This window comes from Dermacentor andersoni, chromosome 1 (assembly GCF_023375885.2).
Source record: "Dermacentor andersoni chromosome 1, qqDerAnde1_hic_scaffold, whole genome shotgun sequence".
Lineage (NCBI taxonomy): Eukaryota > Metazoa > Arthropoda > Arachnida > Ixodida > Ixodidae > Dermacentor > Dermacentor andersoni.
The window spans coordinates 63,716,953-63,741,695 of record NC_092814.1 but is presented as its reverse complement, the minus strand read 5'-3'; the positions used below and the strand labels follow the sequence as shown (position 1 = coordinate 63,741,695).

The 24,743-nt window shown below is 41.3% G+C and overlaps 1 long non-coding RNA gene across 4 annotated transcripts; it reads left to right on the top strand.

Annotated features, from left to right (window-relative positions):
* The first annotated feature begins 652 nt into the window (after positions 1-652).
* On the top strand, positions 653-17,791 carry LOC129380495 (uncharacterized). Of its 4 annotated transcripts, XR_011892168.1 has the most exons (5): positions 653-1,032; positions 1,590-1,707; positions 1,824-2,218; positions 5,358-5,456; positions 17,595-17,791. It is a non-coding gene; the product is annotated as an uncharacterized lncRNA (long non-coding RNA). The 4 variants fall into 4 exon arrangements; XR_011892166.1 differs by lacking the exon at positions 17,595-17,791 and having other exon boundaries at positions 1,824-1,908; positions 5,358-11,881; XR_011892163.1 differs by lacking the exon at positions 17,595-17,791 and having other exon boundaries at positions 5,358-11,881.
* Positions 17,792-24,743: the final 6,952 nt, after the last annotated feature.

The window sequence follows — 24,743 nt, the reverse complement described above, 5'->3', positions numbered from 1 at the left end:
TTGTTGAACGGCATACACGTATTCGGCACTGCATAATTTCTTGCCTTTACGCAGCGTGCCACTCCTGAAAAATTTTCAGCGCCCGATATTCGCTGCAGGCCGTGATACAACACAACCGAAAGTGGCGGGTCCATATTGTAAACGTGCTTTCCGAAGCAGACGACCGAGCTTGGTACGACCCATTTTAGGACAGAGGGCGCTTTTTAGCACCTTTTTCGCAGCGCCCCCTGGGCAACGCAAGAGCCCCATAGTGCTGAGATGCACAGACCTTCGCCCGACCCTGGCAGAGGGAACAGTGGCAGATATGGAAGGGGCATTAGGTTTTCCCGGGGAACGAGGGCAAATAGACGAGAAAAGAGTTGCAGTAACGAAGGGGAGGCTAGAGGATTGGTGGAGGAAGTCAAGGGAGAGATAATACCATAAATCGGGGAGATAATGTTTCCTCTACTTTTTTAGATAGTTATTTTGGGGGGAGGAGGGGAGTGAAAACTAGTTTAAGGAAAAGAGGACATAAAGAAAGGAAAAAATAATAATAATAAAATAGGAGGGGGAGCAAAAGGCTAGGTGGCGCCAGCCGCCGCCCGTTACAAAGGGTATAGCCGCCATCCATCCATCCATCCATCCATGCCGTTTATCGATTCGAATTGTTGGTTCTTTATTCTATGTTGTACGGCATTCTATCGTACCATTTTTCTTTCTCTATGGTGGTACGGCGGTAATATTTGCGAACGGTGTGGTCAAACGACCACAGCAGCATCACGCAGGTTCGTTTTAATTAGGTAAAAGTAATATCTCGGCCTGTTTATGCGTCCAAGATTATATAGCCACCGCCAAACGAACGTGTTTAAAGACGGTGAATTGTATCAGTTGCGGCGTTTCAGTGGCATGACGGCTCCACGGCTTCCATCGTTAGTGATCTGCCGCGTCTGGCCGCAATATGACGTGTTGCTTGAAAAAAATGTACTAGATAGCGTGAAAATTCATCACTGGAACTGATCACAGTCTTTGGAAGCTACCCACATACATGCACCAGTGAGTAAAAAAGCACTGCTTCACATCCTCAACTTCGAATTTCCTTGCGTACGAGGTGGATAAAACAAATTCCTGTAGTCATTTCTTAAAAGTGGAAAATGATAAAAGTTATAAAGTTATTGCTCTTTAAAGGCATTTCAAACGAGGCTCTTGTTATTTTGCCACTTTGCTAAAGTTCCTAACACGAAGTACAGCGTAAATTATAAATAGTTTTGCCTATTTCTGCATATAGGATACACTGCGATAAATTCACTACACATTAGTGGCAAATGTACATCCGGTGATACAGTTAGATTAATTGCACTTGAGACATAATAAAATGGCTATGTTTATTACCTAGTATTTGGCAGAAAAAATTGTCATCTAATTGAGGCTTCATTACGCACGCCCCGCACAAAGACATCATTGAAAGAAATGCTCACGCAAAACAGTGTTGTGTGTGTGTATGTGTGCTTCTTTGTCATGGAGTGTTTTGTGCACTGTTCTTAAGTCATGCATGGATCACAAACTCACTCACACACCATAGTAATTGAGGCTCTTTTTTCTTTCGACTCCAGCCTCCAAGACGCTGCTGATATTTGCTCATCCCTTTTACTCTATTGTCTCTGGACATACTAGACAGCAGTGAATGTGTCACCACTGGAAGTAACGTCAAGGAGCCAAAGTCCTCACGAGGTATGTTTCTGAACACTTCCAACTAGAACCATAATTTGTTGATTTGTTTGACTAACTTCTGCTTCACAATTTTTTTGCTTGCATGTTTGTCATGGCTTCATCATTTCTCTTTTCAGGAAGACGGACAAAAGAGAGATTATTGGTCTGCAAGCTGCCCATACGAAGCCATAAGAAGCTCAGTGGTCACCATAATGACAACAGGTCCTTTTGAACTGTGCCTCACCATGAAATGTTTGCAAGTTCGCCAGCTAGAGGGGTGTGAGCCCTACCAGGAAAGCAGTAGCCTAGTTTTGTATCGTACCGAGCGGGAATGCTAAAATTTTACATACAAGCTTACTTGCATTTAAGGGCATTTTATGACAACTGGAGAAGTAACATGTTTAGTGCCAACTTGTTTCTTTTCTATTCCTTATAGCCATGACGACAAGAACAGAAACAATGAGCAAACTTGCTAAAGCACAAGCTCTGTCATCTGCTCTTTGCAAATCAGCTTGACGGGCATTTCCACCAGGTATCACATGCTAACTCACAACAATTTGTTACATGAAAATGCACAGAATCTTAAAACGATCAGATGCACCCAAAGCAATTTTGAGGAAATGCTATTTCATATTGACTGAAACTCTGGCAGTCACTGCTCATTTAATTTTTTATTTGAAATACCCTCATGGCCATACGGCACAAAAGAAGGGAGTGGTTACTAAGAAGTAGAGTAAAGCAAACAAACAAGTGCAGCGAGTTCTGGTAATATAATAATTATCCTGATTATATAATGTTATCTACAGCTTTGCAAGAAGTTTATCGGTGACTGCTGCGATACTTGAGGGAAGGTAGTTACATTCCTGAGATGTGCGGGAAATGAAAAATTGAAAGACTTCATGTAACATGAATCAATTCGTACCTTACTGTGATGGTCGACGCGGTTTAATATGTACTGAGACCGCAGTATGAAGTCGACGTGAAGTGTCATGTGATGGAAAATTTTTGTGAAATAGCTAAAAATGGGCGACTTTACGGCGGTTCGCTACTGGAATAAGCGCTAGGTTAGTTTTCATTGCCTTCCGCATAAAAGTCGGCAATGTACTGTCACATCCATTTATACAGGAAACTGGTGTACCCTAGGGAGGCGTGCTCAGCTGCACACTTTTTATTGTTAAGATGACAACACTTCGAGCTTCATTACCACCGGCCATTTTTTATTCCGTCTACGTGGATGACATTAAAATAGGTTTCAAATCCTGTAACCTTGCAGTGTGCGAGAGACAGGTACAGCATGGCTTGAACAAAGTGTCAAAGTTTGTAGAGAAAAATGGATTTAAAATAAATCTTCACAAAATTACTTGTGTTCTTTTTACAAGAAATAGAGGCCTGGTTTCGGATCCTTGCTTAGAACTGTCTGGACAACAAATACCTGTCAACAAAGAGTGCAAATTTCTAGGTATACTTGACTATATGCTCACTTTCATTCCACACATTAAATATCTTAAAGAAAAATGTCTAAAAACGTTTGAACTTAAGGAAACTAAAACTACCGATGTAGTCTGTCACAACCCCCGGACTACATGGGGTAGTGACAGACGTGTTTAATGAATCCCTACAAGAGCCTAATTCGGTCACGATTGGATTATGGTGCCGTAGTATATAATTCTGCCGCCCCGAGCGCGCTAAAGATGCTAGATCCTGTCCACCATCTAGGTATCCGCTTAGCCACTGGCGCTTTCAGAACAAGCCTGATTGAAAGCTTATATGCCGAATTGAATGAGTGGTCACTCCACCTGGAGAGATCATACAACAGCTTTACATATTTCCTTAAAGTGCACTCTAATCTTGAACATCCATGTTTTAATACCGTTACTGATATTACGTGTGCTACACTTTGCGCAATCGTCCTTCTGTAAGACAGCCTTTCTCGCTGCGTGTGAAGGAGCTTAGCGATGAAATGCATGTCCCACTCCTTGAGCATCGCTTAATGCACCTAACCAAGCTATTACCTCCTTGGAAGTGGCAGGTGATAGAATGTGACGTATCCTTTCTAAATGTTACAAAGCACGCTCCAGAGGTCAAAATCCGAATGCATTTCCTAGAACTTCAGTACAAGCACTCATGCACAGAGTTCTACACAGACGCTTCCAAGTCGCATACCGGAGTGTCCTATGCAGCAGTCGGTCCATCCTTCTCGGAATCCGATGCACTACATCCAGAAACAAGTATCTTTATGGCCGAGGCTTACACACTATTGTCGGCTGTAAAGCATATAAGGAAATCAAAACTCCAAAAAGCTGTTATATATTGTAGGAGTTGAGGAGGACGTCGGGATGAAAACTTGGGAGGTTTATTTACATTATTTACAGTGAGAGTCAATGAACAGTCTTAAAAGTCATTACGGGCCGGCAGCAACTCGGACGCTGCGGCCCGTCGCAAGAAGTTCGAGAGAGATGAATCCAGGAATGCTCTAGGAATGCTCCTCTGCTGCTCCCGGTCTGCGTCTTTTAAGCCCTTCGGTGTCACGTTCGGCCAATGGGAGAGCCCGCTCAGGTGACGCCATTTTCGGCCAATCGGCGAGCCCGCTCGGGTGTCGTCATTTTCGGCCAATGGTAGGCGCCTGTGCGATGGAGTCACACCCGGCGAAGAGAGTCGCTCCTTGGTCCCCCTGCGGTCTTGCCTTGCTGACTTGCAATGCGCCGTCACCATAGAGGGAAGGGGGCGACGCCGCCAGGTTGTCACGGCGCATTACAGCCATCAGGTTGTCACGGCGCATTACAGCCGTCTTGCTTCGGGACCCACTTTACGCGCCACAGTGCCAGGCTCTCGCTTTACTTTCGGGAATAGCCAAGCAGTGATTAGCTCCACCGGCTGCACACGAAGTGGGGTCCGCCAACTTGTTTGCATGTGTCGTGCCTCAGGAATGTGGCATCCGTGTTTCTGCGCTCCTTAATTAGCTGTGGTGCGATTCGATCTGGTCTGGGGAACTCGAAGTAGGCTCAGGAAACGGTCCCGTATCTAACAATATACAGACTCCCTAATTGTCGTGAATGCCTTGATGTCACTCTGCAAACATAGAAACCCCGTACTTATTGAGATCTATTCCGACCTGTGCAAAGCTTATCTATCTAACCAGCATATCATTATATGCTGGGTACCTGGCCATAGGGGAATCGAAGGTAACATTCTGGCAGACCAGATGGCCACGTCAATTGCATCCCATACTGTTAATGCTCATGCTGTGGTCCCTGTCACAGTTCTGAAACCTTCCATATGAAAGAAACTGCGAAACCACTGGCAATGCATGTGGGACGCAGAAATAACAAACTGCATGTGATAAAGCCACAGTTAGGTTCTTGGCCCTCCGCAACAAAGTCACGGCGAACAGATGTCCTATTCTGTCGTCTCAGAATAGGACACACATTTGGGATGCATAATTTTGTACTTACTGGAAGTGAACCTCCAACCTGTGTGTTACGTCTCGGGAATGCAACATAGACTTTATTTAAGTTTACATAGCTGGGTGCATGCGCGCGCATTGTTGATGCCATTGCTGTATATCTAACACACATAGGCTTGTCAAGACTATGAAGAGTTAGGTTATATATGTAGTAGGCGTTGGTGATCAGATACAAATATGTAACACGCCCCCTTATTTTTTTTTCTAGGTCTCTGCAGTTCAATTCTTGGACAAGCATGTCGTCTTCAGCAGTATCTTGCTGCAGGAACAATTCGCCTTCCTGAGCGTGTAGCGACAGCTTGACGGGGTATGTTGGTATGACACTGCTGGTGACGTTGATTGCTGGAGGTCAAGTGCTCTGAGCGAAACAAGTAGTAGTCCTCAGGTGTTGTGCAGCTTGATTGCCAAACGCTTGGTCTGATATGGAACTGGTTTCTTCTGAATTGCCTTCCATCCTTGGCTCTGATCACGTACGATCGTGGTTGTGGGCCAACTTGGGCTGCAATTACAGGTTCCCATTTGTTGTTTCGGTGAAAATACACTTGTTGACCTTGAGTCAGGGAAGACAGTGGCTTCGTATGTTTGTCTCCATGACGGTGTTGCTGTTGTTGGCGAACTTGAAGGCATTCTTGGGCTGCACCACCATCGTAATGTGGTTTTAGTTGCTGGGGTGCCACTGGCTTGAGCATTCTTATCTTGCGGCCCATTAGAAGTTCTGCTGGAGACGGTATTAAATTGTCCACTGGCATGTCCCTCAGCTCCATGAGAACAAATGACAGGTCACTATCGTCTTTCAGTGCTTTGGTCAGGCAGTTTTCTACTGCTTGTACAGACCTTTCTGCGAGACCACTGGACTTTGGATAATATGGAAAGCTGGGGTTGAAGGAAATATCCCAGCTCCTGAGAAAGTGCTTGAACACTTCAGAGTTGAATGGTGGCCCATTGTCGCAGATCATTTCTTCTGGGATACCAAAGCGAGCAAATTCTTTTTTCACTATGGAGATCACTTTGGCAGCTGAAATGTCTGTCATCTGCTCAACCACAATGTACTTGCTAAAGTAATCAACTATAAGCAAGTAAGTGTCATTGTTGAAGGGAAAAAAATGTGTGGCAACCATCTGCCAAGGCCTGGTGGGAAGCTTCCCGTCTATTAGCGGCTCTCATTGTCTCATTGGTTTGAGTGCTGGTGCTGCTGACAGAGTGTGCAGCTGGTGACCATTTTTTCGATGTCTTTGTTGATTGTCGGCCAATACAATGTTGCATGTGCTTTGCTTTTCGTTGCAACAATGCCTTGATGTGCTGTGTAAAGTCGTTTCAGAGTATCTTGTTGGAAGGATGTAGGAAGGATAAGGTGTCTTCCAAGAAAAAGAAGGCCATCCGATAGATGGAGCTCGTCTTGGCAACGAGCATATGGTCTAGCAGATTGATCAACACTTTGATGCTTTGGCCACCCATTCTGAACATACTGGGCAACTTTCTGAAGAACTGGATCTTTTTCAGTTGCAATACGAAGCTCTTGCAGCTTTGTAGTTGAAGCAGTGATCAGATTCATCACTCTGCACTCTTCCAAATCTGATGTGTCAGTGTGGAGAGATGTGTCTGGGGCACGTGAAAGGGCATCTGTGGCAGTAAGGTGTCTGCCTGTTACTTATACAAGATGGACATTGTATCTCTGAAGACGTAGTAGTGGACGCTGCAGTCTTGGAGTGATTGCATCGAAGTCTTTCTTGCAGAGACCAATCAGTGGTTTGTGGTCATTGTGCACAGTCACAGGTCGGCCATATGTATAAAAGTGAAAATGTTCACAAGCAAACACAACTGCAAGAAGCTATTTATCTGTGCGTAGTTTCTTTGTGCTGATGTCAGTGATGCAGAGGCATATGCAACTGGTTGTTGATTCTGTAGCAGCACTGCATAGGCCTAGTCCGTATGCACTAGCATCTGCAGAGACAATGACTGACTCTTTTGGGTTGAAATACTTGAGGACTGGTGCTTCTGTAAGAACTCTCTTGAGGTGGTTAAAACTACTGTCCATGTTTGCATCCCAGTACCATGCTGCATCATTTTTTAGGAGGGTCCTGAGCTGTGCAGTTTCCGTGGATGCAAAAAGAACAAACTTTGAGAGAAATTTGACCATGCCTAGAAACCTGAGTAGCTCTTCTTTGGTGGTTGGTGCTTTCATAGAAGCGATAGCCTGGAGCTTAGCAGGCTCAAGCTTCAAGCCATCTGGTGTTAGCAGGTGTCCTAGGTAGGCAATGTTTGAAACAGCAACCTTAGTCTTTGATGCCTTCAACTTCAAGTTGTGCTGTCGTGCTACCTCTAGCACTTCACGAAGCTTTGCGTTGTGTTCTTCAATATTCCTGGACGCAGTAAGTATGTCATCAAAGTAGGGTCGAACATTTTCAGTTCCTGAGAAGATGCTGTCCATGGCTCGCTAAAATAACTCTGGTGCACTCTTAAGTCTAAGGGGAGTCGAAGAAACCTGTACCATCCCCAAGGTGTGATGAATGTACACAGCTTGGAGCTATGCTCATCGAGTGTTAGCTGCCAGAAGGCCGACTTCACGTCAAGCACTGTGAACACGGTGCAGTTGCTGAGGTTAGCAAGAAGCTCATCCTGTGTTGGTATGCGGTAATGCTCGCATTTGATTGCATCATTTAGCTGTCTTGGGTCTAAACACAATCGCAAGGTGCCATCCTTTTTCATGACGATGACGAGTGGAAGGACCCAATTTGTTGGTACTGTTACTTTTTTTATGATGCCTTTTGTTTCCATGTCATCAAACTCTTGCTTTACCTTGTCTTGGATAGCGATGGCAATCTTCCTGGTAGCTACAATGACAGGTACTGCGTTGTTGTTGAGAGTGATGCTGACCACACCTGGTAGTTGACCAAATACATCAAATACATCAGAGTATGCGTCTAAAATAGCTTGAGTGCTGCAATGTAGCAAGCCTTTCTCGTCAAAAGCATTGGGCTTGCTACTGCTTGAGTGCACACCACTGAGACGGGCGATCAGCCGTAAGTCTTGGCATGCAGATGCTCCGAGGACTGGAAAAACTTCTTTGTTGGTGATATGGTATGTCAGAGTATGGAACTTGCCTCTCACTAGTGATTTCATTTTGCACTCACCAAGTATTGGCAGTCCTGTGCCATCATAAGTTGAGACTTTCACACTGGAAGACGTGAGCTTTAGTTGCTGCTGGCATCTCCTGAGCGTACTCGAAGGAATGACGTTTACATCAGCTCCTGTGTCGAGCTTGAAAACAACATCCAACCCATTGATGTTAATTGTTTCTGTCTATTTGGCTGCTGCATGGAGTCTTTGCACTGTCAACATGCCAAGGCACACTGGATGATTGTCCGAGGGGGACTCTTGTTGGATATCCAAAGACGACACTGCATTTCTTGAGGAACGTGCACGCACTTTCTGACAACACACAGAAGGTAAATTATCAAACTTGCCACAAGAGTAACAGTGGCTACCGTATGCTGGGCAAATCCGTGGTGGATGATTGGTGCCACATCTTGAGCACGTGCGACGAGAAGGCTGAACACAGCTGACAGGTTGTTGCTGCGTGCGATGTGCGCTGGTGCGTTGCAGACGGGCTTGTTTTGTGCTATGCGCGTAGTTGCGAGATAGGCGTCCGCAGTAGCCTCTCCCTGCTTGTCTTGTACATCACAAACATGCTGTTTCGAGATTTCGGCAGCTTTGCAGGCTGAAATTATTTTCTCCAGAGTCAGTTTGGGCTCTCTGAATAGGCGTTCTCATAGGGCATCCCCTACAATGATACGGTCACCAATCATGTGGCTCTCTTGACCGAAGTCGCACTTGCGTACCTGCAGTTCCAACGTGGTGACAAATTCTTTGACGGCTTGACCCGGTTGCTGCGCCATTGTATCAAACAGTGTGGCTGCTTGAGTGACGTTCTTGTACGGTGTGCACAAGTCGTCAAACTGCTTATGATTGCCTTCACAGAATCTTCGGCCTGGACATCGGGAAGCGTTTGCTGAATGCGTCGCGCTGACGGTCCCAAGACGTGGAGAAGTGCTTTTCTTGCGCCGTCAGGCTTAGCTGAATATTCTATGGCGGTTTCGTAGATCAAAAAGGCTTCCCGCCATTCTTCCCATTCACCTGCTGGGTTGTCGCCGGGCGTGAATGGCGCTGGAGGTTGTAAAAAGGGACTTGCCATGGCAGTCACGGGCGGGTGTTGCGGAGCTGTCGGCTACTGCTCTTGTTACTTCTGGCCCACTTCTGACACCATGTTACGTCTCGGGAATACAACAAAGACTTTAAGTTTACATAGCTGGGTGCATGTGCGCACGTTGTTGATGCTGTTGCTGTATATATAACACACACAGGCTTGTCAAGGCTATCAAGAGTTAGGTTATATATGTAGGTGGCGTTGGTTATCAGATACAAATATGTAACACTGTGGTTGATGCGGTGAGAGGCTGGCCGTCCTCCACGTGCTCCTGGAGTGTCGGGAAGCTGAAGCTGAGAGAAAGAAACATTTGCCTCTTACATACCGTTATTACATCCCTCTTCACCTGGCTATGTTTCTTGGTAAGGAACCACTTTTTAACGCCAAGGGAGTCCTCAGTTTCTTAAATGATGTTATCTTACATGTTATAAGTCCATTAAATTAATAGAGCATCCTCGTTCCAGAGGATGCCGCTGCGATAATTGTTTTGCATAGCACATGCCTCCAGGCCCTTGTGTTTCACGGGCTCTAAGGAGGCAGTAGTGCTCTAGCCAATCTTAGAATCAGATATATCTTATACATCGTATCATTCTTTTGAAATGCATCTTAATGTTCATAGTACACGTCATATGTCATCGCCATAATCTTATACTATACAGATTTTGCGCACATTAGAACAACTATTTTTAAGGCCTCTTTACAGTCTCGTCACACCGACTTCATAGAACTCATAACTTCACTGCGAACTCATTACCACGGGCATGGCGCTCTTTGCCCATACTTGGCCCTTGCGCCATTAAACATCAAAAAAAAAAAAAAGTTTTCATTGAGGTTATACTCGCAATACGGTTGTAATTAGAATGAAACGAGAAGAGCTATTTTTACTAGTTCAAGTGAAGTAATAAGATTACTGCAGCTGGGATCCCATATTGCAGGTGCATATTCAAGTTTCGAGCATATTAGAGTCTTGTAAAGCTGTGGTTTAAAATTTTTGTGAAATAGTGAAAGACAGGCGACTTTACGGTAGTTAGCTAGTGGAATAAGTGCTAGGTTAGTTTTCATTGAAATATACTCGCCTTACGGATATAATTAGAATTAAACGAGTAGAGTTATTTTTTACTACTTCAAGTAACGCTACTGGTATCCCATATTGCAAATGCATATTCGTTTCGAACGTATTAGAGCCTTGTAAAGCTGTAGTTTTAACGTAGACGGTACTTTGAAAAACTTGCACCGTAAGTACCCGAGCATATGATTAGCATTGTTAATGACGTACTCTGTATTAATGGTCCACTTTAATCAAGTTATTTGTAATATGTACAGCAAGGTATTTAAATGACATGACGAAATCTAAGGGAATGTTAGGATAGCAAGTGCTATGATTAGAATTAGATATGGATGCGCGCATTATTTACATTTGTTAATTACAAATGGTTCATGTACAGTTTGCATTAAATCAATAACTAGGCTAGCCCTGCGCCTTAAGAGATAGCTAGAAAAGGTATATTCACACAGTCGGCCTATTCCACACTTCTCAAACAGACAAGTAACTAAAAAGAATTTTTCTTCCTCTTCAAACAACAGATGACAAACCTGAGCACAGCGTGTCCCCAAAAAGTTTTTTGAAATATGCTCAGAGTAAGTTTAGCTCAGCGTTCAGCCCATCAACAGTGGATGAGCAAGGGAAGCCTCAGCATGGGAACTTGTCTTCGTCTCGGCCCTCACAAATATGTTTGCTTGCTGAAACATTGGCTCCAGGCTGAGGCGTCCCTTGCTCACCTCTATTTCTAAGTTGAAGTGTTCATATCTTGCAACCTCTTTGCCTTGTTTGAATACACAAACCAAGATGTTTTTTCAGCATGAAACCGCAAATTGCATTTTCCAAGGATCCGTGAGCATTAATTGGGCTTGCTTATATGTTTATTTAGTGTCCTTGTTTATTCACACAATATTTGCAGAAGTCCTTGTTAGCACTGTTGTCTCCATAACATTCCTTGCCAGCATTCCACTTGTGCCAAAGCCTTTTACTGCTGCACCTGAAAACCAAATGTGCAGCAGAAGTGCCAAGAGCAGGCAATATGTGCAGTAAAATATAACGTAAAGTTTTTTTTTTTTTCACTACACTACGTGCCTCTCGCGAATGTGTTATGAAAACAATGGGATATTGCAGCTAGAGCTTATTTTGCTGACAGTACGACTTTGCCGAGCACGTTTTACGTTTCTTTTTTAATCTAGCTGAAATCGTTGAACGCAGACAATATACATATAGTATGAAACATGTCAAGCAGCACTGTACGTAACTTCAAGTACAAGGCAGCCAGCTTCAGTCTCCTGACTTTAGCAGCACGCCCAACACGATGAAAAAACTTCGTTCGCTTTCAGCTTTCAGTTCCATTAAATGGATGTCTGTCTGTGTTTCTGTATATTGCAAACTTAGTGACTGACAGCATTAAGTCCACCTGACCTGCACGAAAATTGTGAGCATGTACTGCTTCATTCACCGTTGACAATAAACAATATAAGCTTACGTTTCAAGTGTTCTTTGCCAGTTGAGGTTTCACGGTCACCTGGCGACATAATAAAGATGTCTGTACTCATGTTAGAGTACCGCACACACGATTACCGCCCGAAAAGCGCTAACAAAACGCCCAAAACCAACGAGCGAGCTGCACGACGAGCCCCACCAGCTGCTGCCGTGGTGGCCATAATGCTCACTATGCAATGACGATGATATTAGGATGGATGGATGTAAGATAGGAGCGTCCCCTTTGAAACGGGGTGATGGCAGTTGCCACAATTCTCAGCTTTTTATTTTTCTTTAACTGTGTTGCAAGTTATTAAAATTTGCCATTTTCTTTAAATACTTCTTCCTACATCTTCAACCTTATGTCACCTCTCTGCTTTTGAGGCACCAATCTTCCAATCGCTTTTTGCTAATTTCCACCGCATATTTGTTTACATCACTATTGTTATCTCTAAACCCTAGGGCCTCGGGAACTGTGACTGTGCCCACATCGACATCGGGATGAATACCATCACATTTTAGTATGAGGTGTTCTATTGTTTCCACAGATTTACCACACACAGTACATGTGTCTTCTTCGTTAAAATTTTTTATAGCTGTGCGTTCTAAGACATCCTGACCTAGCTTAGTAGGGCACTGCCTCTTAAGTTATCATCAAAGGTTTCCTTCCTGATCTGCTGTTTCCTGTATCGATATAGTTCAACACTATGCTTCTTTTCCATTGAATTTATCTAATTTTTACCTTCCGCGTTTCTAACCTGTCGTTTAATGCTTTGTCTTTCTCTGTCCTCGTGTCTGGCATACTTACTGGTTAGCTTCCTAATTCTTTTCCGCCATTGTGAGTCAATGCTCTTTCTGTATAGGTATTTAAATACCTTAGCTGCCCACCTGTTATCGTCCAATTTCCTCAGGTGTTCTTCGTATAGTATTTTACTCTGAGCTTCCTGTGCTTCGAACGATGCCCAACCCATCTAGTTTTGATTTTGTCAGCGCCATCTCTTGGTAGTATATTTTAGTTCACAACGCCACCGCTACTCTTATTTTCGTTGCATTCTGGAAGGTACAGGTTCCCTTCTCTAAGTTTATATAGGTGTTCTGTGGTACTAGACCGTAGCAAAACGAGAACAAGGTGAAAGCAGGAGCCAACGTTTCGACAAGTGGACTTGTCTTCTTCAACTTGTCGAAAAGTTGGCTCCAACGTGTTGAAACGTTGGCTCCTGCTTTCACCTTGTTCTCGTTTTGCTCATCGTATTGAATTTCCATCCCCCGACTTCCTCTCGTTTTCCTTGGAGTGTACTATCATAAAAAGCCAACAGACATTGAGCAACATTTGGCTTCTTATGATTAATAAAAATCGGGGGCCCTCGGTTAACCCCCTTTCTTCTAGTTTAGAGTGTACTGGACACTCCAGTTTTAGGCTGTGGTTGGGCCAGTTGGGTTTGGCTGGTTTGGTTTGGTGTGTTTGGTCGTTGGTCTCGCTGGCGCGTGCCGAATGGCAACAGTAAATGCAATAGTGTTTTATACAATAATTTTAAATATAAGATTAAAAAGCCTTCGTTACAAACATATTTTTCACAATCTTACGAGTTCTAGATGATATTAGCAACGGTAAAGCAAATATTTTCTGACAAATTTCATTAAACAAGTAGAGCTATATCTTGTACGTTGCTAATGTAAGCAATCAAAGTAGTTGACAAGGAAGTCCATGGTGTTGAGATATTTATAGTCGGAAATGATGCCGCGAGAAAATCTCTGCAGTGCTCCGCTTATCCTGGTCTGTCTTTGTGACTATTTCTTTTCTTTGTGTAGTTGGCTTTTAGTACTGGTAAAGCATACAGACATATGCTAAAAGAATGCATATTATTCACTGGTTTCTTTGGGTTCAGTACCGAAGTTGTTGCAGTATATTAGGTGTTGCATATGAACGTTGGCAAAACGCAGGGGAGTCGCAAAATGTGTGCTTATTTGTTTAAATCAAATTTTTGAGAAGATGGTGGTTGCCTCTGCGAGTGCCTGCTACTACTCAGTAAATGAATTAAGTTCCAGAGGAACTGCTGAAGTCTGCTGACTTTTTTTGCTAGCATTGCTATACTGGGAAAATATTTCAGCTTTTAAAAAATAAAAGAACTTTGGACTTCTGCTAATAAATCTATGAGAAAAGACTATAAAGCCTCTAAAATATTGGAGCGGATATTCATTAGTCGATGGCCAATGAAAACTTTATATATTATTGTCATTTTCATTGAATCTTATCTAGTTTTCTCAACTGTATGTGTGCCATATATGTATCATGCCAACAATACAAATAGCTGATTGAATTGGTCACCGTCTTCAGGTCTTATGACCATGCTCATGCACAACAGCCTTGCCAGCCTCATCTTTTTTCTGGAGTAGCAGTAGACTGGAATGTTCCTCCCCAGCCTGTCAATTGCTACCATCACCTGTATGTTCGGCATTCTTTGATAATGTAGTTTTTTTTTTTTTTTTTTTTAATGAAAGACCCTGTCTTTTCAATGAGCATCTTTCAAAATTTGTCTCTTCAGTGTTCATTTTTGTAACTTCTTATCTTCCTTGTTGTTGAGCCCAAGACCCGCAGACAGTGTTTTTTAATTGTGCATCCAACCCTTTGCATAATACCTCTGCAAGTGGGTCTGAGGAAAGAAATCTGTATGCAACTCACCTTATTTAGCTGACCATCATCCTCTGATCCATGAATACGAGCTATAAAAATGTAAAATGACCATATATGAAAAACAGCTTGAGGTTGCCTTAGGTAAGATCTGCATTACTTAAATATATCAGGACGATGAGCAAAACATGAACAAGGTGAATGCAGGAGCCAACGTTTCGACAAGTGGACTTGTCTTCTTCAAGGCGACGTATGACGTAGGCGAAAGAGTACGTCGCCTTGAAGACAAGTCCACTTGTCGAAACGTTGGCTCCTGCTTTCACCTTGTTCACGTTTTTGCTCATTGTCTTGAATTTCCATCTCCCGCATTCCCCGTCTTTTCCCTGGATTAAATATATCAGGTATCATGACATCCTGTAAAATTTGTTAAGACCTTTCTAAAAGTTCTTCAAAGGAATTACTTGCAAAACCTTTTTGATAACTTTTTTACGCAACGTTTGAATTTTCAAGTTGTGTAAAAGGCTACCACTCATTATATAATCAAATCACTGCAATATGAAATTTTAAATACAAATTGAATAGTTCTTGCTATTCGGTTTGAGAATTTATTATTAAATAATGTTGAATATTTGTTTATGTTCTATTATTTGAGACTTCAAACAACACTTTGCAGGATGTCTACCAACCGGGAATTGTCAGGGATTTTGAATAGTCTGGAAATACTCAGGGAAAACTCAGGGAATTTGTGCTTCTATCAGGGAAAATTAGCTGTAATTTTATTGAAAGGGAACGAAAGTCGCAGTAATGCTGGCTCGCGTAACAGAGAGGGATCGTAATAAAATAGATGATTAGTTAGAGGATTATTTAGTTATTTGATACGTGCATGTAATGTGCCATTCACAACTGGATAAGGTGAGCTGCAGCTAAATAAGGTGAGTTGCATACAGATTTCTTTCCTCAGACCCACTTGCAGAGGTATTATGCAAAGGGTTGGATGCACAATTAAAAAACATTGTCTGCGGGTCTTGGGCTCAACAACAAGGAAGATAAGAAGTTACAAAAATGAACACTGAAGAGACAAATTTTGAAAGATGCTCATTGAAAAGACAGGGTCTTTCATTAAAAAAAAAGAAAAAACTACATTATCAAAGAATGCCGAACATACAGGTGATGGTAGCAATTGACAGGCTGGGGAGGAACATTCCAGTCTACTGCTACTCCAGAAAAAAGATGAGGCTGGCAAGGCTGTTGTGCATGAGCATGGTCATAAGACCTGAAGACGGTGACCAATTCAATCAGCTATTTGTATTGTTGGCATGATACATATATGGCACACACACAGTTGAGAAAACTAGATAAGATTCAATGAAAATGACAATAATATATAAAGTTTTCATTGGCCATCGACTAATGAATATCCGCTCTAATCCTCTAACTAATCTCCAAATGGATTCCACGCAAACATTATATATATATATATATATATATATATATATATATATATATGTGTGTGTGTGTGTGTGTGTGTGTGTGTGTGTGTGCGTGCGTGTGTGTGTGTGTGTGTGTGTGTGTGTCATTTCGTTTACAAATGAGAAAATATTTGATATTGATTCAATATTCTGAGGTCGTTTTTCTCAAGTATTTGTATTCGATTTGGAAATTTCACTATTTGAACACCCCTACTAATATTAGAAGCTATATTCAGTTATTCTCATTTCTATCCCAACAGTTCACTTTAGTGGCCTCAAATAGCCTGAATTTTGGCTTGGAGATTAACCAGTTGTGTATTATATGGTTTGTAGCTATGACCTCTACATTGCCAGCTTAACACTGATATAGTACACCTCTCACATAATGTGAGTGGAGGACATAACGTCTGCAGCTAGCTCTACACGAAGGATAAGAAGCCAGCGGCAACAGAAAACGTTGACAACTGATGCCATGTGTTAGAAGATCAGGTGCTTAATTACCGAGCATATGTGCATGCTTATATAACACACATGCAAGCACACAATTGCGTCATTCTACATACCGAAACACGCCACGCAAGGGAAGTACATTAGTAGTTGTGAAACAAAATGTGGCAAATCCTAATGTTTTTTCCAAGAATTTAATCTCCTGCTGCTCACCTGATCAATGGGTGGTGTTATCGGAGGTGTCTTGTGTAGTTATAGCCCACTGCTAATTTCTTTTTGACCAAGAGAAACTTAGATCTTTGAATATTCTCAGCTCAGCAATTTTGAATATCTTTCCAAAATGCCTCTTTGCCACAATCATTTGTGCAATGTCAAAATATAGTGCAAAATACTTAAGCATTTTCTGGCCATTTCAAGACATTCTAAAATACAAAATATGTTTAATGGGAAACTTATTGACTTCCACAGTCACTGTCAAATTCTAAATAAGTGTTGGGAAGCAGATACGCGAAGAAGGGAGAGAGACGACTCGACAGCACGAGTCCCAACTGGACAAGTGGTTTTATTTTTCCGCTCCATTTTTCTTTGGGGCCCCTTGCTGTTCCTCCTCACCATCACTGGATAGGGCGGGGAGAAACCAGCTAGGCGGTGCACTCGCTCTCACCCACACAAAAGATGCAATAGCTAACTAGGAAGAAGGCTTAAATGAGCATTTTGTATGAATAAATCCACTGGGATGAACAAAAAAATGATTAATAATTTCTGAGTGAGAGAGAGAGAGAGAGAGAGAGCTCTTTAATGAATCCTGGACAGGTTTGTCTGGTGGCATGCCTAGTGCGCTACTCCAGGTAGATATGATAAAATGAAATGATATGCGCAGTGCTCATCACAGATACACATATTTGCGTGTGACTGCACACATTGTTGTGATATATATATATATAACATGTTCGCATTGCATACAAGGTGTTTTAGAAAATGTGTTAAAAATTCCTTTAAAGATAGGGAGGATGCGATAATTAAAGGGCTCCTAAGCCACTCTGAGCTCGAAAATGAAAATGCAGCCACACTAAATTTTCAAGATCATGCTTTAGTAGCAAAGTTACAGGTGTTTTATGGTTGACTACACTGTTGCCATGGTTTCTCACTCACCATCACTACCCTACCTATAGGCACTTTCTGCTCCTGTTGTGTGCCCTTACCAACTCCATGCAGTGCAGCGAGAGTTACGGGATGCATCAACACACCAGAAGAAAGGTTCCTCCATTGTCTGCCCCTAATAACCTTCCATGTTATGCTGACTGAATGGAAGCTTCATAAAAGGTTCAGTGGCACATAATGAATGAGTACCCATCCCTTCCCAGAACACACGGCTCGTTAACGAATTGACAGCAGCATTTACCCTGGTGTCACAATGTGTGATGAAGGGACCAAGAAAGCCCGGAAAAAAGCACGGGTTTGTTTTTTCAATTTGCAGCTTACCCATGGCGCATAGCACTGCCACATTCGCTGAAGATGATTGTCGCAGTATTTTCTACACAATGTGTATGTTTATTTAAAAATTGTTCAAAATGTCGAAGGTGGTTTAGGGGCATTTTAAGTTATTTCCTTATGGTTGCTTTATACCTCAGAGGTGTACATATTAAAACAACTCATTGGAGAAATTAGACAAGTAAGTATGAAGATGTGACTAACTTTTCAACTTAAATCGTTAGATAATTGAAGCCAATGCAAGACTTGAAGCCCATCATTCAAGTAGTTTATAACTGGTTCAAGATGTGCCAAAAGGTGACGCTGCTCATATCTGCAGCATGGTAGGTTCCAACCAATTTCACCCAGAAAACTGAAACCGAACTACCAAAGAGTGCAATTGTTATGCCCTTAACAGATGACATGAGTGACATGTCTTTATACTTTACTGTTGGGCAAACATGAAACATATGCAAGGTGGCAGCTTGATAAGGATGCTTACTTGATGCTTGCGTGATGGTGAGGCTTAAACAGATCACCCATGGGTGTCTGCTAAGGGCATGACATTTGCACTCTTTGGCAGGCAGTTCAGTTTCAGCTTTCTTCGTGAAAGTTGCCAGAATTCATTATGCTGCAGAAATTAGCAGCAGCATCTTTTTAAATCTCTTGCACCAGTTATGAACTCCTTTGATATCAGATGGGCTTCAAGTCTTGCATTGGGATCAATCATCTGGCTCTTTTAATTAAATAGATAATTAGTCTAATGTTCATATTTAGTTGTCTCATTACTCCATTGAGTCATATTAAAATGTGTGCCTCTGTGGTAAAAGCAATCCTGAGAAAATTGCTTTGTTATCACATCTTCCCTATTCTTACGAAATACTGAATTAACTTTCAGTTCTGAAACACTGTGTACACATTCACTGTTGCTCACTTGTGAGCTTGAGTTCAATGAATACTGAAGATAGGAAGTTAGTTCATTATGATTCTTAATGTATGCTTTATATAAAAACAGGTGCTATTAATATCAGAGCTAACAGATTGTTTAAATAGATTGTGTGTGCTTACCCAACACTGTTCCATTTACTATTCAATGTGCCTAAGTTAACAATTAGTTTGCACAGTACATAATGTAGCTCATGGTTATCATTGCCTATCAGGGAAACGTACCAATATGCTGCAGCCTACTTTTTGTGAAGGTGGAAAAAGAGGGACCTACGTGCCATTGTCAGTGTAATTCATCAAGATTTACTCTGACTAATTTTGTTTTGTATCTTCTAGATGAGGTTCACTGCACATATATTAAACCTATCCATTTGCTACATTAATAGGGTTACACGTGCATTAAAATTTGGAGTTTAACTATGCATGCTAATGTGCTTTGTGCAGAGATAATCATGATAGTGTAGGGATAGTGTACATGAAAGTTTTGAGTAACTACACATGGGTGTTTTGTGTAGGGACAAGCAAAACGTTCATGTACACTACCTTGTAATCTTCAATAATAAATGTGTTCAACACTGCAAGCTTTTTTTTCACACTAGTGTGTGATATTGAAAGAACCAGGCAGTAACTGACAAGTCATCCTTTATTACATTAAATTAGGTTACACTTGTCAACAAGCAATATCTCCCTTTTCTGCTTAAATGTGGCATATTGAACAGCGTGCTTTGTGTCACTGATTAAACCTCCCTTTTTCACATCTATACTGACACAGGACAGTGGTCTAGTACCAAATGCTTGAAAAGCAGTACCAATTCAGTGTTTTTATCACTACTAATCTGAATGTACAAGGGTAACAGAAAGTAGATCACTGACAAATTTACATACTGGACAACAGTGTCATGGGCAGTCGCCCAAAAACATCATATTTACATAGTCAGATGTTACATATTTATTATGACAAGATTTCCTGACTGCACATAATGAGGCAGCTTGTCCCTAAAGTTGTGGACAATCCATTACAGGAGGTTACACACTCAAAAACAATGCAGGTGACCAACTTGCGGAGCACAGAGGTAAAAATGGAATAAGGGTTTGCATTTTCAAGGCTTTTCTTGTAAGATACTTTGCACAATAGTTGTCCTTTAGTATGCATGTGGGCTATTAAACTTTTCGATGTGCATTGTACACATCTACACAGAATGTAGAGTACAGAACAACTAATCAAACATTACAGTTTTGGAGAGAAGCTGACACCAGTAAGTGGTTTGAAAGCTGGAACACAGATGTCAAGTGTGGTCAATACGTGGTCAGACTCTGGAACATCACAAACATTGGGTCAGTGATCAGAGGAAACACAGTATAGTGAAACCTTGTAGAGTGCAGTAGTTTGTTTTGATGCTTTGTTCGAGTAGCCAGAGTTGCATCCTTAAATATTAATAAATGGAACTCTACAGGAGCTCTTGAAGTGTTTTAGCTGCTTCTGAAAAAAAATGAAAGAAGAAAGCTAACAATGCTACAAAGCATTGTTTCGTGGCTCATACCTGCACCTTTCGTGCAGTTTCAACTAGCGAACAAAAACGTACTAATGCTTATAGCTGACCAGTTTTCCTGTAAGAATTGGGGGGCAAGTGCTGGTTAGATGTGTCATGAATGTGCAATCATGTGCTGTCTATCTCCAGCTGCATCAAGTTTTACAGACTGAAATTGGAGCGCTAGTACTTTGCAAGGTTCTCACATGTAGTAGGGTGGCTGATGAATGCAAATAAAACAGTTATACAACTACGAAGAAGCTCTGTTGACAGTTTTCTTGCCCTGCAGTTCTCTTCCTTAAGCATTGTGTAGTGCTGGATCCACACATGGCCATTCAAGAATAGCTTCATGCGGTATTTAAACATTTGTTGAGGGTCATAGAGAAGTGAGCGCTTCCACAAAAAAAAGCAATGTGGTGGACTTAACTAACGTTTTTATCTGAATGTGTATTTTCACAGTACATGTAGTGGACAAAAATTGGCACATTCCCACTACAATAGGTGGTCTGTGTGAAAAAAAATGTTGCTGCAGGGAACTCTGCAAGGTAGGTGTTGTGATGCTCCTGGTAAGTCAGACATGGCTACAGAGGCCGAGTAAATGACTGCACAAATGCTTTAGCAGGGACCACCAAGGCCTAGCACTAAACGTTTGGCAGTTTGTTTCCTTCATGCCTAGTAAGAGTGCAACAATATAAACTCATACATAAAGGAATAATTAGCTATATGTGAGGTACAACAATTAAACAAATTTATGGCATGAAAGAGTGTTTCTTGCACTGGTACATACATAACGGCTCACAGAATATGGCAAATTAGTTCTGCGGAAATCTGGAAGGTGGCAGAAGTTTCATACAAGGGAAAATTGTCGTCCACTCCTAATTTATATTACAACACAGTTTTGTGTTAGCCTTAAAACTTTGTATTTTATGCAAATTTATTAGTCTAATAGTTTATATTAGTCTGGTAAAATTGTTTATTAGTTTCCTTACCAGTCTAATGGGAATTGGCATTTGGTACATATTAGATTATAGGCAATTTGTATTAGTGCCTGTAAAGGCAAGACAATGCTTTCTGATTGACAGAACTACGTATTAGACCCACCGTCAATTAGGATTGCTATATCTAAAGCTTTCTGGCCTTTTATGTTGTAGTAGCAGACTTGCGAATGTTGGAATTTGTATTCGAACTAAATGGCATTTGGTTTTGATAGGACTCAATATCTTAATTGATCTTTATAATTCACTGGATAAGCAGAATGCCACAAAACAAAACTGAATTGCCACTAATAGCGTAATGAAAATGTTAGTCCTCAAATAAGTGATCCTTTTGTTTGGAGTGATCAATGGACAACAGCATTTGTTAACTTATATATATATATATATATATATATATATATATATATATATATATATATATATATATATATATATATATATATATATATATATATATATATATATATATATATATATATATATATATATAGTTCGTGTATATGCTTCCAGCTTGGTGCAATATTCTAGGTGAAATTGAGCGTCAGGCATTTCTTGAATCAATTAAGTATATGGGTCCTAATGAAAATGCCAATATTTTATTAGACTGGGCCATTGGCTGTCAGCAAGCAAATAGAGTAATGGTTCTCTCTACAAGAACCTATTGGGCTATTGTTGATTAGATTATAGGCTATTAGGGTTTTCACTAAGGACACGATAGCAGCATAAAGCTGCAATATTGTGTACTTGTGACGAGTTATCAATTATTTCATATTCACTCTACAATACGTTAGCCTCCTGGCTTGTTCATATGGTAGTGCAACCACTGCGAAAAGGTGTTAGCATTCTGTTCTACACACATGAATTTTTTCAAGTGGAAAGCTTTCTTTCTGCAAAAACCATATGGGTTTCCTTTGTAGCTACATGCTACTCTCAGATGAATGACAACATTGCCCTTTCATGTATAACTGCTGACATTTCTTCTATACTGAAATAGACTTGGCAATATTTCTAGTACGTTCGATCATCTAGAGAAACAATTTTGCAGGCTTCTAACAGGCCATCAGAGTCCCTGCAGCTGCCTTCAAACAAAATTGGCGTCTACGTCAAAGTGTAACTGAAGAAATTTATTTTACCTTTCTTTTTTTTTCTTTATTCATTTCGACACCTGGTTTTATCATATGGTGAATGGCATTTATGATGCAGTCCCACAGTACTTTTGTTAAATTGACTTGTCTTAAAGCTTAGTACGGCTCATAACTACAGTGGGAAGGTTATCATTCAAGTATTAGCTGCCATATCCTTGCACATACTATGACCTTTCTGCGAGCCTTTTCATTCCATTGTGCAACATACCGATGGCTTGATACTCTTGACACAAAACTGTTGTTCTTGGAGCACAACTTCTTGGAATCAGAAGTGCATCATAGTCTGCTTTTTTTTTTGTTTTGTTTTTCAGATTTAGCAAAGCGGTACAGCGTACATGATTCGAGCAGTGATATGGCATTGCCAACAAATGATTATGTAGCAGGACTCTAGGCTGTCTGCTGCCTCTCTTATAACTGCCTGTTGCAAAAGAGTTTAACACCAAAGAGGGTTGATACTAGCATAATGCAAAGGGTAGGGGTGAAAGACTTCACATGTATGCTGTTTGGCCCTTGTGTGTCCTTTCGTATTTATGTTTTGGTTTCACAGTCTACCTACCATCTGGTCCAAATTACCACTTTTAACATGATATGTACGTACCATGCACTTCCAGTGTAGATCAGCACAAAGGGGGCTTTTTGTACTATATGGCAACAGGGGCATTAGCAGATATGATACTGAGCCACTACAGACACTAATAAGCTTTTAGCAGTACAATAGCTGGATTACCATGCAGGAAACATGTTCAAAAGTTCCAGTTTCAGTTTCCTTCAGTCCAGCCTGTGCTGAGCGCAAAGCTTTGTGCAAAGGAAGAAACATTGTGCCTGGTCCATGGGTTGTTACACTGTTGGCCACAAATTGCGAGCACTTATGCTTGCAGTTAATGGACAGATATATGTGAAAGACAAAAAGTATAAATAATGTTTGTTCTGTTATACTATAGGGGTGACTAGACCGTAGCTTAGTGTGAGGTTGGTTGTATACATTTTTGTCAAGTAGAGAAAACTAGTTCACAATAGCAGTTTAAGGTGTATGTAAGCTTGCTCATTTATTTTCTTGTGTGTATATGTAGAATGAGCAGAATGCAAGCTATGTTTACAGCCTCTACTTACACAATTTGATGGCATGACTTCAAACACTATTTTAGCAAGAGGCTTAATATCTATGCATATATTTTTTTTCATATATGACCCCCATTTTCCCCCACTTTGTGGATTCAGTGTTTTTTGCTCTGCCCTTTAGGAACGTCACATAACTTGTAAAGCCTATGCAGAGCAAAGGACAATATTTCAGGTTTTCTGTAACAATTAAAGCATCATGATGTTTGCAGCACTTCTTTGTTTTATCGCATTAGCATAAGCCAGGAAGCTGAATTTAGCCATGCCAGAACAATAAGGCTTCTGAAACTTAAGATACTGTATGTATTATTTCAAGAAAAGCAGTCACTGCTGTGTGCAATTTGTGAATGCAACATCCCAGGTGTTGCAGAGCAGTTTAGAATTAAAAAAAAAAAGTTGTCGGGTGAGGAATGCAGAGAGCTGCAGGAAATGGAGGTGTTGGAGGGTGGAAGTGCTGTAGGGTACTGTTCTGACATTAAATGCAACTTCGTAAATGGAAAACAGGTGCACTTCACTCATTAACACACAGTCCCTTGTCCCTGGAGGCTGTCTGAAATTTCTGTACACACACGATGAGAAACATGCAAACATACAGCTTGGCACGCTGGCAGCCTGCAAAGTCTTAGAAGGATAGGGACACTGTCACTCAAGAAACTTTTACACCGAGTAGCATTGCAGCCTTGTACACAACCATTATATGAATACCAAGTGCATCTCATACATTCAGGATGTCCATACATACTGGTAAGATGTGCTGTGCATATATACATCTTAAGGGATCTACATTTCAAAGCAGTACATTGTAAGCTGCTTGAGACTCTTCAAAGGTCCAGTGAGCCAGTACTATTAAAACCTGGCAAGTGGTAATGATTTATATATATATAGTTCTACAAGACTTTCTTCAGCAGCAAAATATATTTTAGATACATACTGCAGTGCTTTTCCATCTTGGTTCCATTGCTACAATCTTGGTGTTTAGGGAAGCGCTAGATATTTGCCACCTGCAGCTGAAAGGCAGCGTCACGTGGCAAGCAAGATGCCAAGGTGTAGCCACTGTCTTAAGCATAGATGGCAATTACAGCACTGAAGTAATCATTGATATGATAGTCAGCCTGAAGCAA